Here is a 12,983-nt window from a genome sequence, read left to right as displayed (position 1 = left end):
AGAGATCACCTGGGCTCAGTATCAGGGAACCTGATCTAGTAAACTGAGTGTAGGGCCCAGGCATCCAAAATTTCAAAAGCACCTCAGAAGATCCTGATGCAGCAAGTTTATTAAAAGACTTTGGAAACTTCCAGATCATTGCCCTGGCTATACCACCTCATAGTTTTTTGGTTTTTTTTTTTAACATCTTTGTTGGGGTATAATTGCTTTACAATGGTGTGTTAGTTTCTGCTTTATAACAAAGTGAATCAGTTATACATATACATATGTTCCCATATCTCTTCCCTCTTGCGTCTCCCCACCTCAGTTTTATATTACACTTTCCAGTTTTCAGGGTGCTTCATATAAATTAACCTAATTGATTCATGCCCCACTCCATTCAATGATCTTTCCACTGCCACTTCTCAGCACATTCTGGTCCTCCTTTGAACTCTACTTATTTTATACACAAAATACTTTGGCACAATTCCATATACGGTCTTGAAAAACATGTAAATATCTTGGTGTACAAAGGTGTTGTCTCTCTAACTCTACAGGTAGAGATATTTTCTAGCACCCCTCTGGTAATCTTTCCTCTCCTGCATGCTCATCACCTGTGTCCATACCCCAGAACCGCCCCCACCCCCTTCCCTTCACCATTTCTCTATCTCTCATTACCTCACAGCTAACCTCCCTCTCAATTCTTTCCAATACTGGAGCTCCCAATTCCATCACACTCTTCTGCATCCTCAGTGGCTTTACTGGATGTTCTTCCCATTCTCGTGCTTAAATAAAAACAGAAGTCTTCTCTTAGGATAGGGCTTTTCTTCCAACTCTTCTGGATGGAAGATGCCCACATGCTGATGACCCACATACACCAGGAGAAGGAGATGGCATACACATTTTTTTGGCATCCCACTGGCACTTCCATATTAATTCACTCCACTCAAGTGTGAAAAGAAAACATTCCTCCTTTTATTTTCATACCGTCAAACAACTCTAACTTCTCCCCTATCTAGTGGTGCCACTTCAATTCACTGCACATACGTTGCAGATGTTACCATCTAGATCATTTAAATTACATCCAGCTTTTATCCAGAGGGACACTAATATAAATGGACAGCCTCTTAATCTCTTGACCTGGGCAACTGTTGTTGCCTTTACCTTCACTCCTCTTTGATATTCCTCTTTTAAGATCATGTAATGAGCCTTATCAACCTGTCAGAAGTCTTCTATCTCTGAAGAAAGGAATTCAACAGCCAGCTTCCTGATCACATGATCCTGTTAGCAATGGTCCCTGGGTCTTGACTCCACCCCAGGCTTTCTCTCCTGATACATTTTCTCTTTGGGAAATCTCAGTCATGCCAATAGATTCAACTTGCTCTTGTATTCTGATAACCACTAAATCTATCTTTCTAACTCAGATTGCTCCACCAAACTACAAGTCTATATGGTTATCTCTACTGCAAAAAAAATTTTAAGTTGCCTCATAAACACTTTAAACTCATAATCAAAGCCCAAAGTTTCTCATCCACCTTCTCAAACCTAGTCCTTTTTTCTAGGTTCCAGTTAATCAGAGTAATGATACAATCATCTACCAGGTAACCAAACACCTGTGAGAATCATCCTAGATTCACCTCTCTTCACGCTGCCACACAATTATCAAGTTCTGTATATTTTACCAACCAAATATTTCTTTTATCCTCTCTTGATCTATGGCCTCAACTCTCACCTTCACAATTATATTAACTTCCAAACTCAATGATTCTAAAACTTTTTTATATAAGGACCACTTGATGTGCATGTTAAAAAAATGCAGATTTTTATGCCCCTTACTCAGAAATACTGTTTGGTTGCCTGGAATCGTTTTTTTTTTTTATAAATTTATTTATTTTATTTATTTATTTTTGGCTGTGCTGGGTCTTTGTTGCTGCACGGGGGCTACTCTTAGTTGTGCTGTGCAGGCTTCTCATTGCGGTAGCTTCTCTTGTTGCGAAGCACAGGCTCTAGGTGCATGTGCTCAGTAGTTGTGGCACGCGGGCTCAGTAGCTGTGGCATGCGGGCTCAGTAGCTGTGGCCAACGGGCTTAGTTGCTCTGTGGCATGTAGGATCTTCCTGGACCAGGGCTTGAACCTGTGTCCCCTGCGTTGGCGGGCAGATTCTTAACCACTGCACCACCAGGGAAGCCCTAGAATCTTCATTATTAACAAATTACTTCATCCTTTGCAGATGCTTCAAATTCTGGCGACCCATTTAATCACACTTTGGGAAGCAATTAACTATTTGGTCTCCCTGTTTCTTATTATCCCTCTTCATTCCATCTCTCTCCTACGCACACCCTCACACTCTCCCTTAAGCCTGAGCATCATGAAGAGCAGAGAATTTTATTTTCTTCTAAGATGTTCTCCCACGTACACAGTATAGTGATACACCATCTTGTAGGCAATATTCCCCATAAACACACACTCCCGCGGGAATATACAACACTGTCCACGAGGTTCAAGGACAAATGGTGAAAATTGTCTCAGACGTCTGCTTCAGTGTCTCTCTCTGAGCCTCTCTCTTTGTCTAGAAGTCTGTACATGCACCATGAAGCATGCAACAAGAGGCCCACACTGCAGGGACAGCATGCAGGTAGAACTGTGAAAAGGACTATTTCAGAAAGAGATTTATTTTCTTTCTTTCTTTCTTTCTTTTTTTTGGCTGCGTTGGGTCTTAGTTGCGGCACGCGGGATCTTTCGTCGTAGTGTGGGCTCTTCATTGTGGTGCGCAGGCTTCTCTCTAGTTGTGGCGTGCGGGTTTTCTCTCTCTAGTTGTGGCGCGCAGGCTCCAGGGTGGGTGGGCTCTGTAATTGTGGCGCGTGGGCTCTGTAGTTTGCGGCATGCGGGCTCTCTCCTTGAGAAGTGCGAGCTCGGTAGATGTGGCATGTGGGCTTAGTTGCCCAACAGCATGTGGGATCTTAGTTCCCCGAACAGGGATTGAACCCACGTCCCCTGCACTGGAAGGCAGCTTCTTTACCACTGGACCACCACGGAAGTCCCTAGAAAGAGATTTAAACCTTGACCAAGAAATGTGGGTTTTAAGATATAAAAAACCAGGAATTGAAGTCCCAGATACTGAAAAAGGTTTGTTGTTTCGCTCCACCTCTCTTTCTATAATATCTTGGTTTCGAAAGCAAAGTTGGTCTGTAGATAAGCTTTGGTTCAATCATAAAGGAGCCCTCAGAGAATCTCTTTGCCCAAACCACTCACCCTATTATAGAGAATATCCATTGTTTTCCCTCTCAGAATCAATTTTCACCTCATCCTAAGAACAGCCCCTAGATTTCCTTTTAGGCAGCAACTTCTCACAGCTTAGAAATATCTGAGAAAATAAAACCAGTGCTCAGCTGGTGACTAAAAAGAAGGCATGTATGAACTGCTTTAAGGCATGATGTGAGTTTAAGTGTCAGTATCCCACTGGAGAAAGATGTTATTACACACTATCTTCCCCTTGCATTAACTGGTTACTAATCTTGCTTTTATCCCCCAGACTTTTATTGACTGTTATTAATAGGATAGCCCTTTAAAAATAATTCCGAGTAGCTAAAATGATTTGCCCTCCAAGAAGAAACAAGGAACTACTTTCTTCTCTCTTTAATATGAGTGTTGTTCAGGTTAAGATGGAGACATATCCACCTACAAGGGACACATCCCTTAGCTGTTCCTCAGGCTGTTGCTCTGAAGATAATTTCACATGCCATATTTCGGACACCATGACTTTGACCCCAGAATGACTGCTATCATATTTTGACAAGATTTCTTGTTAAAGTATTCAACTCCAGATAATGGCTTTTTTAAGGTACATCTCCTTGTCTGTAATAATGGTTGAAAAGAGAGAAAAAGAAAGAGCATTTTCTTCTTAGCTATTCTACTCTCATTTTCCACATTTATGAGGTAAGAGAACAGACAAGGTAATTTATAAAGTTTCTTTCGCTCTAATAACCCCAAATTTGAAAACACACTAAGCATTTCAGTTGGCAGCACAGCCAGGTAGAATGACCTCTCATCCTGCTACCATTCAGAGACAGCAAAGCTGTCATTCAATGTGTAGATGAATTGGCACAAGACAAGCTGACATTGTCTCACCAGGACTTGCAGATAGAACACCAAATTCTGAGATCACAGTGCATTAAAGAAATGAGTATCTGTGGAGCAAAAGTGCCAGGATTCATAGGCACTTTGAATGGAGCTGAGAGGTTAAGTCTCAGATGGGAGGGGGCTGTCATCTTCTCTATAAATGTGAAGCAGTTCTTACAAATCCCATTTAGCAAAAAGACATAATCGTAATGACATTTCCTATGAATCCTATAAAAGACACAAAGCACAGCCAGCCCCTCAGTGTCTTCTATTATAATATGAGTGATTTAATGAAATTTGAAGTTGACAGTAATAGTCTCATAATATGACATATTTTAGATCAATAAAACAAAGGTGAAATGAAATAAAATCTAACCATATACCTGGTATTTTAAAGTTACATACTTGCAGCCTATCACAGGAGTCAATTATTCTGAAAACTGTAGTCATGTATAATAGTACATGTAAAATATGCACAAAATTAAAGGTTTCGACTTGAACCATGTGATAGGGACTGAATATGAGCCAGTCACCTGAGACAATACAGCAAAGACAGACACTTCATACCATTGATTACTTCCATTTTCCAGGGGACACAAAATATGGACTGGATTTTCCTTCAAAATGTATATAGAATTCAACCACTTTTTCTCCATTTCTATTGTTAATACCCTAGATAAAGCTTCTACCTTCTCTCATCTGATTATATTGTATAAAAGCCACCTTTTGGACACCATGTCTACCCTGGTGCCCTGCATCTATTTATCACACAGCCAGACTCAAGTTTAATGGTAACATAATTGAAAAGAAAATGAGGATTTTAGTTGACTGAGAAGCTCAGTAGTATTGTACAAGCACTAGAAAAGTCTCTGAGAACTTATTATTTTATTATTTTTGAGAATAGTTATTATTTGTAAAATATAATGATCATAAAAAGGGAAGAAATAATTGCCCCCTTTACTATGCTGGTAAAAGTAGGGTAGCACACCCTGAAAGGGTCACTAACCGACAAGAATCGATCAAGATAAAACTGAACAGAATATTGAGAAGGAACAAAAAGCTGTGTCACGTGGGGCACACTCAACTCTCACGAGTTGAAGAAATTTGCGACATTCACGCACAAGAAAAAACTCCCACATGATGGAAAGAAATATGGAAAAAGGAGACACTAATGGCTGCCTTCAAAAATATGAAGGACTGTCATATAGAAACAGAATTAAATTTGTCCTGTGTGACAAGAGAAAAATCTAAGATAAATTGGTGGATGTTCCAAGATGCTGGATTGATTCCGTATAGGCAAGACCTATTCAACAATCACAGTTTTCCAAAATTAATAGCGGCTCCAAGAAATGTTCACACGAAGTCTGACCATAATCCATCCCTTCACCTGAGCTACTTCTGCACCTTCTTCCTACCTGATCTCCCATCTCCAGTTCCTCTCCAACAGCCAAAGAAAACCATTCAAAATACAGAACTGCTCTGATATTCCCCTACCTAAAAGTCTTCAAAACAGTCCATTATCTTTAGGATAAAATCAAAACTCCTCCCTCACCACTATACATTTTCAATCTCCTCTTTCACAGTCCTGCCTTTGTACTCTGGACTTCAGCCCAAATGAACATTTCCCAGATCCTTGAACAGGACATGCTTCACTCACCTTCAGACTTCAGCTCTCATTAGTGTCTTTACATACAGCACGATGACTTCTCCTCAATGTCTGGGTAAGTTCTTCTTGTCCTTCAGATCACAGCTTTGGTATCCAGCTCAAATATCCTTCTCAGATGAACCAAGCTAAAGTCACCCTCAAGCTCATATAAACTGACAAAAGGAACAAAATCACAGTGATCTTTTTAAAACATAAACCAGACCACCTCACTCCCTGCTCAAATCCTCCAGTGGCTTCTGATCACATTTAGAACAAAATCCTCCTCACCATGATCTACAAAGCTTCGTGGTCTGACCTCTGGCTCCCTCCATCCTCAGCTGCTCTCTATCAGTGCTTCTCTCTGCTCCAGCCATGCCAGATTTCTTGCTGTTCCTTGAACATATTTTGCATGTTCTTGGCCTCACAATCTTTTCACTTGTAGCTTCCTCTACCTGGAACAAAATTTTCCCAGATATTTACATGAGTTGGTGCCTCACTTCATTCAAAATTCTGCTCAATTCTCACTGCCTTGGGATATTTCCCTCACCAGCATCTATCAAAAATAGACCTCTCACTCAGCCATAAAAAAAAAACGAAACTGAGTTATTTGTAGTGAGGTGGATGGACCTAGAGACTGTCATACAGAGTGAAGTAAGTCAGAAACAGAAAAATAAATACTGTATGCTAACACATATATACGGAATCTGAAAAAAAAATGGTTCTGAAGAACCTAGGGGCAGGACAGGAATAAAGACGCAGATGTAGAGAATGGACTTGAGGACATGGGGAGGGGGAAGGGTAAGCTGGGATGAAGTGAGAGAGTGGCATGGACTTATATATACTACCAAATGTAAAATAGATAGCTAGTGGGAAGCAGCCACCATAGCACAGGGAGATCAGCTCGGTGCTTTGTGACCACCTAGAGGGGTGGGATAGGGAGGGTGGGAGGGAGACACAAGAGGGAGGAGATATGGGGAGATATGTATATGTATAGCTGAATCACTTTGTTATACAGCAGAAACTAACACACCATTGTAAAGCAATTATACTCCAATAAAGATGTTAAAAAAAAACCAGACCTCTCCACACACTTTCTCTTTCTCTTTCTCTTTCTCTTTTATCATTTCAGTTTATAATCCTTATCACTATCTGACCTCCTACTACACATTTTTGCCTGCGTATTATTTCTCTCCCCTAATAAAAATAAATGTAAACTGCAGGAGAAGAGACTGTATGCTCAGCACTTACAGCAGTGCCAAGAAAATACTAGGCACTCATTAAATTTTAATATAACGAATGAATGAATCACCCTGCTTTTCTACATAGCATTCATCATTATCTGAAACATATCCTATTCATTTCCTCTGTTGTCTGTTTTCTCTGTCTCTACCTTTTCAATAGAATGTAGGTTCTATGAGCCCTGCAAGTTTATCTGTCTTGATCCTCAATAGAACAGGACTGGGCAAGAAAGAACAAAATGACAAAATAGTGAGTGAACTTAAATGACACATTCTTAGAAACATTCACTGATAAAGTAACATGTTTCTTATCTGTTCTTACCATAATATCCTGTGCTTCCTTGGTTACAGCCCTTGAACTTTACAAAAATGCTTATTCCATTGGCTGTACTTCCCACTGGCTCAGAGAGGTCAGGAACTTGTCATTTTCTTCACCAGTCATATATCCCCAGCACTTATCATAAATCCTTAGTATAAAAATTTTCATTTTATAACTGTGTTCATGCAAAGAAGGAAGGGGGTGAAGGAAAGGACAGATGAAGAGACAGAAGGAAAGATGAAATAACTTTTTCAGATGACTGAAAAGATTATTCACGATCTAAAGTGATTGAACAAGATGACCATTGAGGCCCCTGAGTTTTTCCCAAGGGGAGCCCTAAAGGAGCTACAAAAGAATAAATTTATAAATTAAGGCTCTATATTAGATTCTAAGAAGCCAGTTGGAGTCTAAGAATCTAAACACTTAGCTTCCTGTAAAACATTTGTCACTGGGACACTGCTCACATTAATGTCAAAGACATACAAATAGGGCTTCCCTGGTGGCGCAGTGGTTGGGAGTCCGCCTGCCGATGCAGGGGACACGGGTTCGTGCCCCGGTCCGGGAGGATCCCACATGCCGCGGAGCGGCTGGGCCCATGCGCCATGGCCGCTGGGCCTGCGCATCTGGAGCCTGTGCTCCGCAACGGGAGAGGCCACAGCAGTGAGAGGCCTATGTAACGCAAAAAAAAAAAAAAGACATACCAATAGCTTGCATCAATAACGTTCAAGTAGTACAAATATTTTTCTTTGTAGGTCCTGAGAATTCTGTGTTTCTTTTTCTCCTCAAATCTGTATTTCTCTTCCTGTGTCTCCACAGCATGTGATCTTTATATATATTTTTATACTTGAAAGTTGTTCATTATCTCCTTATTATAGCCCTCTGCAACAAAATATAGGAATTTATTTTTAATATTCTATTAACACAAGACTATACATTTTCTTTGAATTAATAATTCACTAAATTAGTACTGATATAAAATTAACAAAAATAATCTATATGATAACATATATAAATTTAAAAGGTGAATACAAATATAGAAAGTATATAGAGAGAAAGTAAAATAAATACAAAAAGGAAAACTTTATTGGGTCTATACATCTTAATGAGAAGAAGAAATTTATCATGTCTCGATTAGAGGAATCATTGAACAGTCCCTCTGCCTGCTGCTCTGCAGGCTTTGAAGTCCCAAGGTCAAGTCTCAAAATAAGATTCCTAATTGGTGAAGGTAGGCTTTTCTTTTGCAACATGGGCAAAAAGGTTTTGTGGAAGGGCAGGTGGCAAAGGGAGTATCTACCTCAGATAACTGCTCAGGTAAATCAGATTTAGAAAACAGCACACATGAAGGCAATTCTCTGGAAGATGGTTCCTGTAAAATGAACCACCAGTATACCCCGTGGAAAGTCTCTTTGTACCCTGGTCTGAGGATCACTGGCTGGCGTCACAATGATGCTCATCTGACGCTCTCCTTCTCTTATAATCATTTCCTCCCTCAGCAGTGTCTCCCTCACTCTCTTCACTGCAACTTATAGCCTCTCTACTGAATTTCAGACCAGCATTCCCAGCCCCTGGCAAGGCATTCCCACATGCACACCTATCTGATAACTCACACTCCACTTGCCCCAAGATAAAATTATCCCTGTCTCAGCCCCCAAAACAAGTTACACTATCTCTTATATTTTCTATTTCACACAAATGACATCACAAATCTTCCGGAAACTCAAGCTAAAAACATTTATTAGCTCTGAATACTGAATCTAATGAGAACGGAGGAGACAGCTAGCTCATTTTTGGATAGCCAGACCGATGAAGCTCAGCCAAGTCACCCTTTGAGTCGTCTTGGAAGCTGGAAGTAAAGAAGGTGTATCTCCTTCCCTTGAAGACGAATCCTAACAGATGAGCTCTCAGCAGGTAGAGATAAGCTGGTTCCTCTAATCATGGTCAGGGAGCCCTCTAAAGTAAGCCTGGGGACCTTGGTTAAGATGCAGCTTCTGAATTTGGTTCTAGTAAATTAGAGCAGGTCGTAAGTGGGAAGGATATAGTTACCCCATCATCCTCTCCCAGAGGATTGCAGAGCCAGTGTGATTGGAATATATTCCAAAGGAAGCCTTTGTTTCTTGCTTTATTGTGTCAAAGAGGGCTTTCCCATGTTCCTTTTTCATCTCCAGAGTTAAAATACTGGTCATGAGGAAAGGGGATTAAATACCAAGAATGCCAGTTTGCTCTTTGAGAAGTTAACCATCCCCTAGTACCAAGGTCTTGAAGAAGGTACTGCAATGAACTAAGGTGGGGTTTACTTCATAGCACCTACAGAGGAACCTGAGAGGTATTATATACAATCTCAACATAGGAAAAGGGAGAGGAGACACTGAACTGTAAACAGAGCCCTACTAACTAAGCAAGTAGGATGGGAACTTGAGATATGAAAATATTTAGGTGCTCTGGACTAATATTTTGTTACCCCCTATATGGACTAACCCACAGGAAGTATGACTGGACAACGATTACTAATATGTGACTATTCCCACAAATACTGCTATAGATGTACATCAGACAGAGCTCTTTTCATTTCAAGAGGGAAAAAATCAACTTAAATTAAGTGAAAAGAAAAAAAGATGGGACTTATTAGTTCATGTAAGTGGAAAATTCAGGGGTGCATCAGCCTCAGACACTGTTAGACCTAGAGGCTCAGGCTGCCAGTGGTTTATTTTTCTTCCCATTTTCCAGTTCTGCCCTCCTCCTTAGTCAGCTTCATTCTTCGGGCAGCCTATTGAATCCAACCAAGGGAAGAAGGGGAAACAAATGCTGGCAATTCCACACTATGATCTTTACAGCTTGTGATACACAAAGCAAGAAAAGAGTCTACAACCAATCCCCTGGAGGGCATCTGACTGACACAGTTTTGGACATGTGTATGTCCTTGAACCATTCATTTTGGTCAGGGGAACGAGGGAGTCTGATGGCCAATTCTGGAGCCCGTCTATCTCTGTGGCTAGTTTGTGATGGTGTTAGCCCCACAAACTACCCAATACACGTTTTCCACAGGAAGAAATTCTGTACCAAAGAGAAAGGGAAGGGAAGGGGAGGAAAGCAAGCTAGAAAAGCCAGGCTGTGACTATCAGAGACCCTTGTAGGCATGTTCTCCATTTGCTGCCTTGGTCTTTTCCTTCTCTGCTTTCAGAGATGGATTTTCTCCTGCCAGATTGGTTCCTCTGGATTTTGTCTTTCAAAATCAGTACATAAGAGAGAATGAGGAGAAAGAAGAGAGAAAAACACAAGATGTGTGGGGGTGTAATGTGGCAAAACTTTGAGAAGAAAGAGGCACAGAGTTGGGATTGTGTGAGGAAAATGGATGAGTGACAAAAGAAGTATTTAAAGTATTGCTTTAGGTTATGTAATGCTTTTCATGTGGTTGAAGCAAATATTAAGTAAAGAGAGAGCTCTTCTGAATTACTGTTGGGTTTCTAAATCATTTCTTTGACTACTTCAGTAAGATTAGATCCTATTGTACAGTAGTGTTCAAATACTATATTCTGCTAGTGTTTACACAGCTATCTCCCCCACTAGATCAAAGTCTCCTTGAAAGTAGTAGTTATATCTTATACATTTCCATAGTGTTTCGCACACAGAAAGGACTCAAAAGTGTATTTGTTGATGAGTGATTTTTTTTCATTCTCAAGGCACTCCAATAAAGTGGTCCTTCAAATTCTTAAAAATCCTAAAGATGGTGTTTCCATGGCCTCTGATTATAACCTTTCCTTTAAGTAAACAAGAATTCCCTTTGTACCTTTCATAAATTCATTCTAAGGCAACTTCTCTCTTCACCTAAAATCGAGATAGTTAAGGCAGTAATCTTTCAACATCACAGAATCAAAGTAAGTAAGGCATAGAAGAGAACTTAAAATATTGAAACCAACTCCTTCATTTTACATAGAAGGAAATGGGATCTTTTTTTAGTTAAATTATTCGTTCACCCATATAGTTATTTAGTGCCTAAGTCAAGGATGAGTTCCAAAACTTCAGTTTCAGGACTATTTCCACACATCATCTTGCCTCCTAAACATTACATCTTCTTAAAGACATGTTCAATCCTCTTCTCCTCATACTAAATAGATATAATTATCCTTGCCTTTCTCATAGTTCCCAATATAAAAAATGTGTGTGAATAATATGACGTAGTACAAAAACATAGCTTTAGATTCTGACCAGTCTTGACTCTTCTTTCTTGAAGTTATATGATTTGGTGAACGTTTATCTATAAAATAAATGTAGGGCTTCCCTGGTGGCGCAGCAGTTAAGAATCCACCTGTCCATGCAGGGGACACGGGTTCAAGCCCTGGTCCAGGAAGATCCCACATGCTGCAGAGCAACTAAGTCCATCACCACAACTACTGAGCCTGTGCTATAGAGCCCACGAGCCACAACTACTGAGTCCACATGCCACAACTACTGAAGCCCGCATGCCTAGAGCCTGTGCTCTGCAACAATAGAAGCCACTGCAATGAGAAGCCCATGCACCACAACGAAGAGTAGCCCCCACGCACCGCAACTGGAGAAAGCCTGGGCATAGCAACAAAGACCCAACGCAGCCAAAAATAAATAAATTAATTAATTAAAAATAAATAAATAAAAATAAAATAAATGTAATAATACCTATAGTTACCAGATATCCATAAGGTACAGAATCATAAGCATTGGTCAAGATAAAACACCTAATATGTCATAGACCCTAAACATGTATTAGGGTTTGCTTTTTTTTTTTTCTGCCAAACCACAACCCCATCCATATCCGAAGAACATTTATGAAAAACACTGCAACATATAGAAGCCTATGCCGGAGGTTACAATTTTAGCTCAATGAAGAAATTGCAGTTGGAACTTGGAATATCAAGAGATTTAAGTACTATATGTTAAATTAACCATTCTTCAAGTTCATAATACCTCTTGGCTAACTCATAGCCCCGTAATACTAATGAAATAAAATATTCCTTTAAATTTATTTTTATCATGAGAATGTATTAGCACCAAACAAGTACAGTAGCCCAGACCACAAAGTACTCAGTGGGGTCTTACAGGATTTACTTAAAAGACAAAGTTATTCTGTCACCGATAGCAGTAGAGATTAGAAACTAAGTAACAACTCTCTTTTTCAAACACTGCCACTTAATTTACAATACCATGGCAGCAAGGAGAGCAGTCTTGTGGATAAAAAGTAATTTGATAAAATAATGGCTGCCATTTTTCTACTGCAATAGCTCTGCAACATAATTTATAGGGACCATACTTCTCCACTTCTTGATGACAGGTAATGGAAAAAAATTCAGCAGCAAACCTTGATAGCAGGCGAAGACTATTTGGATCAGTATAACTAAGTCATTTTTAACTGTTTTTTCAATTATCTTTTTTCAGCTTTTACCCCATTTCATCAAAAAGAAGGATAAAGGTTGATGATAAAAAAAATCTCTGTTCAAAATTGAGATTTTTAGATTAAAAATAGCTGTAAAATGATTTTGACTCTATATTGTATGCATATTGGTTCATTTTCTACATTGAGATGATCATAAATTAGTCTACACTTTATCACCATGAATACTAAAAGATGCGATAGAGTTACATATACAGCTCTTCTGAAAATGAAGATCACGGCTTTTTTTTAAATTGACTCTGTGCCCTATGCATTTCAAATA

General features: G+C 39.7%; 1 protein-coding gene across 16 annotated transcripts in view; it reads right to left on the bottom strand.

Annotated features, from left to right (window-relative positions):
- Positions 1-12,983, bottom strand: part of DNAJB9 (DnaJ heat shock protein family (Hsp40) member B9) — a 714,883-nt gene that overhangs the window by 541,701 nt on the left and 160,199 nt on the right. For 12 of the 16 annotated variants that reach the window (XR_013829610.1, XR_013829611.1, XR_013829612.1 and 9 more), the window contains 3 exons: positions 8,001-8,178; positions 6,031-6,194; positions 5,755-5,915 (listed from right to left, as the gene is read on the bottom strand). The gene's annotated coding sequence lies outside the window, so the exon portion shown is untranslated. Of the gene's footprint in view, positions 1-5,754; positions 5,916-6,030; positions 6,195-7,302; positions 7,475-8,000; positions 8,179-12,983 lie in introns of all 16 variants that reach the window. The other 4 variants (XR_013829608.1, XR_013829609.1, XR_013829617.1 and 1 more) reach the window with 4 other exon arrangements.

This window comes from Stenella coeruleoalba (assembly GCF_951394435.1).
Source record: "Stenella coeruleoalba genome assembly, chromosome: 9".
In the NCBI taxonomy this organism is placed as follows: Eukaryota; Metazoa; Chordata; class Mammalia; order Artiodactyla; family Delphinidae; genus Stenella; species Stenella coeruleoalba.
The sequence above is the reverse complement of the archived record's forward strand: the minus strand, read 5'-3'. Positions and strand labels throughout refer to the sequence as shown.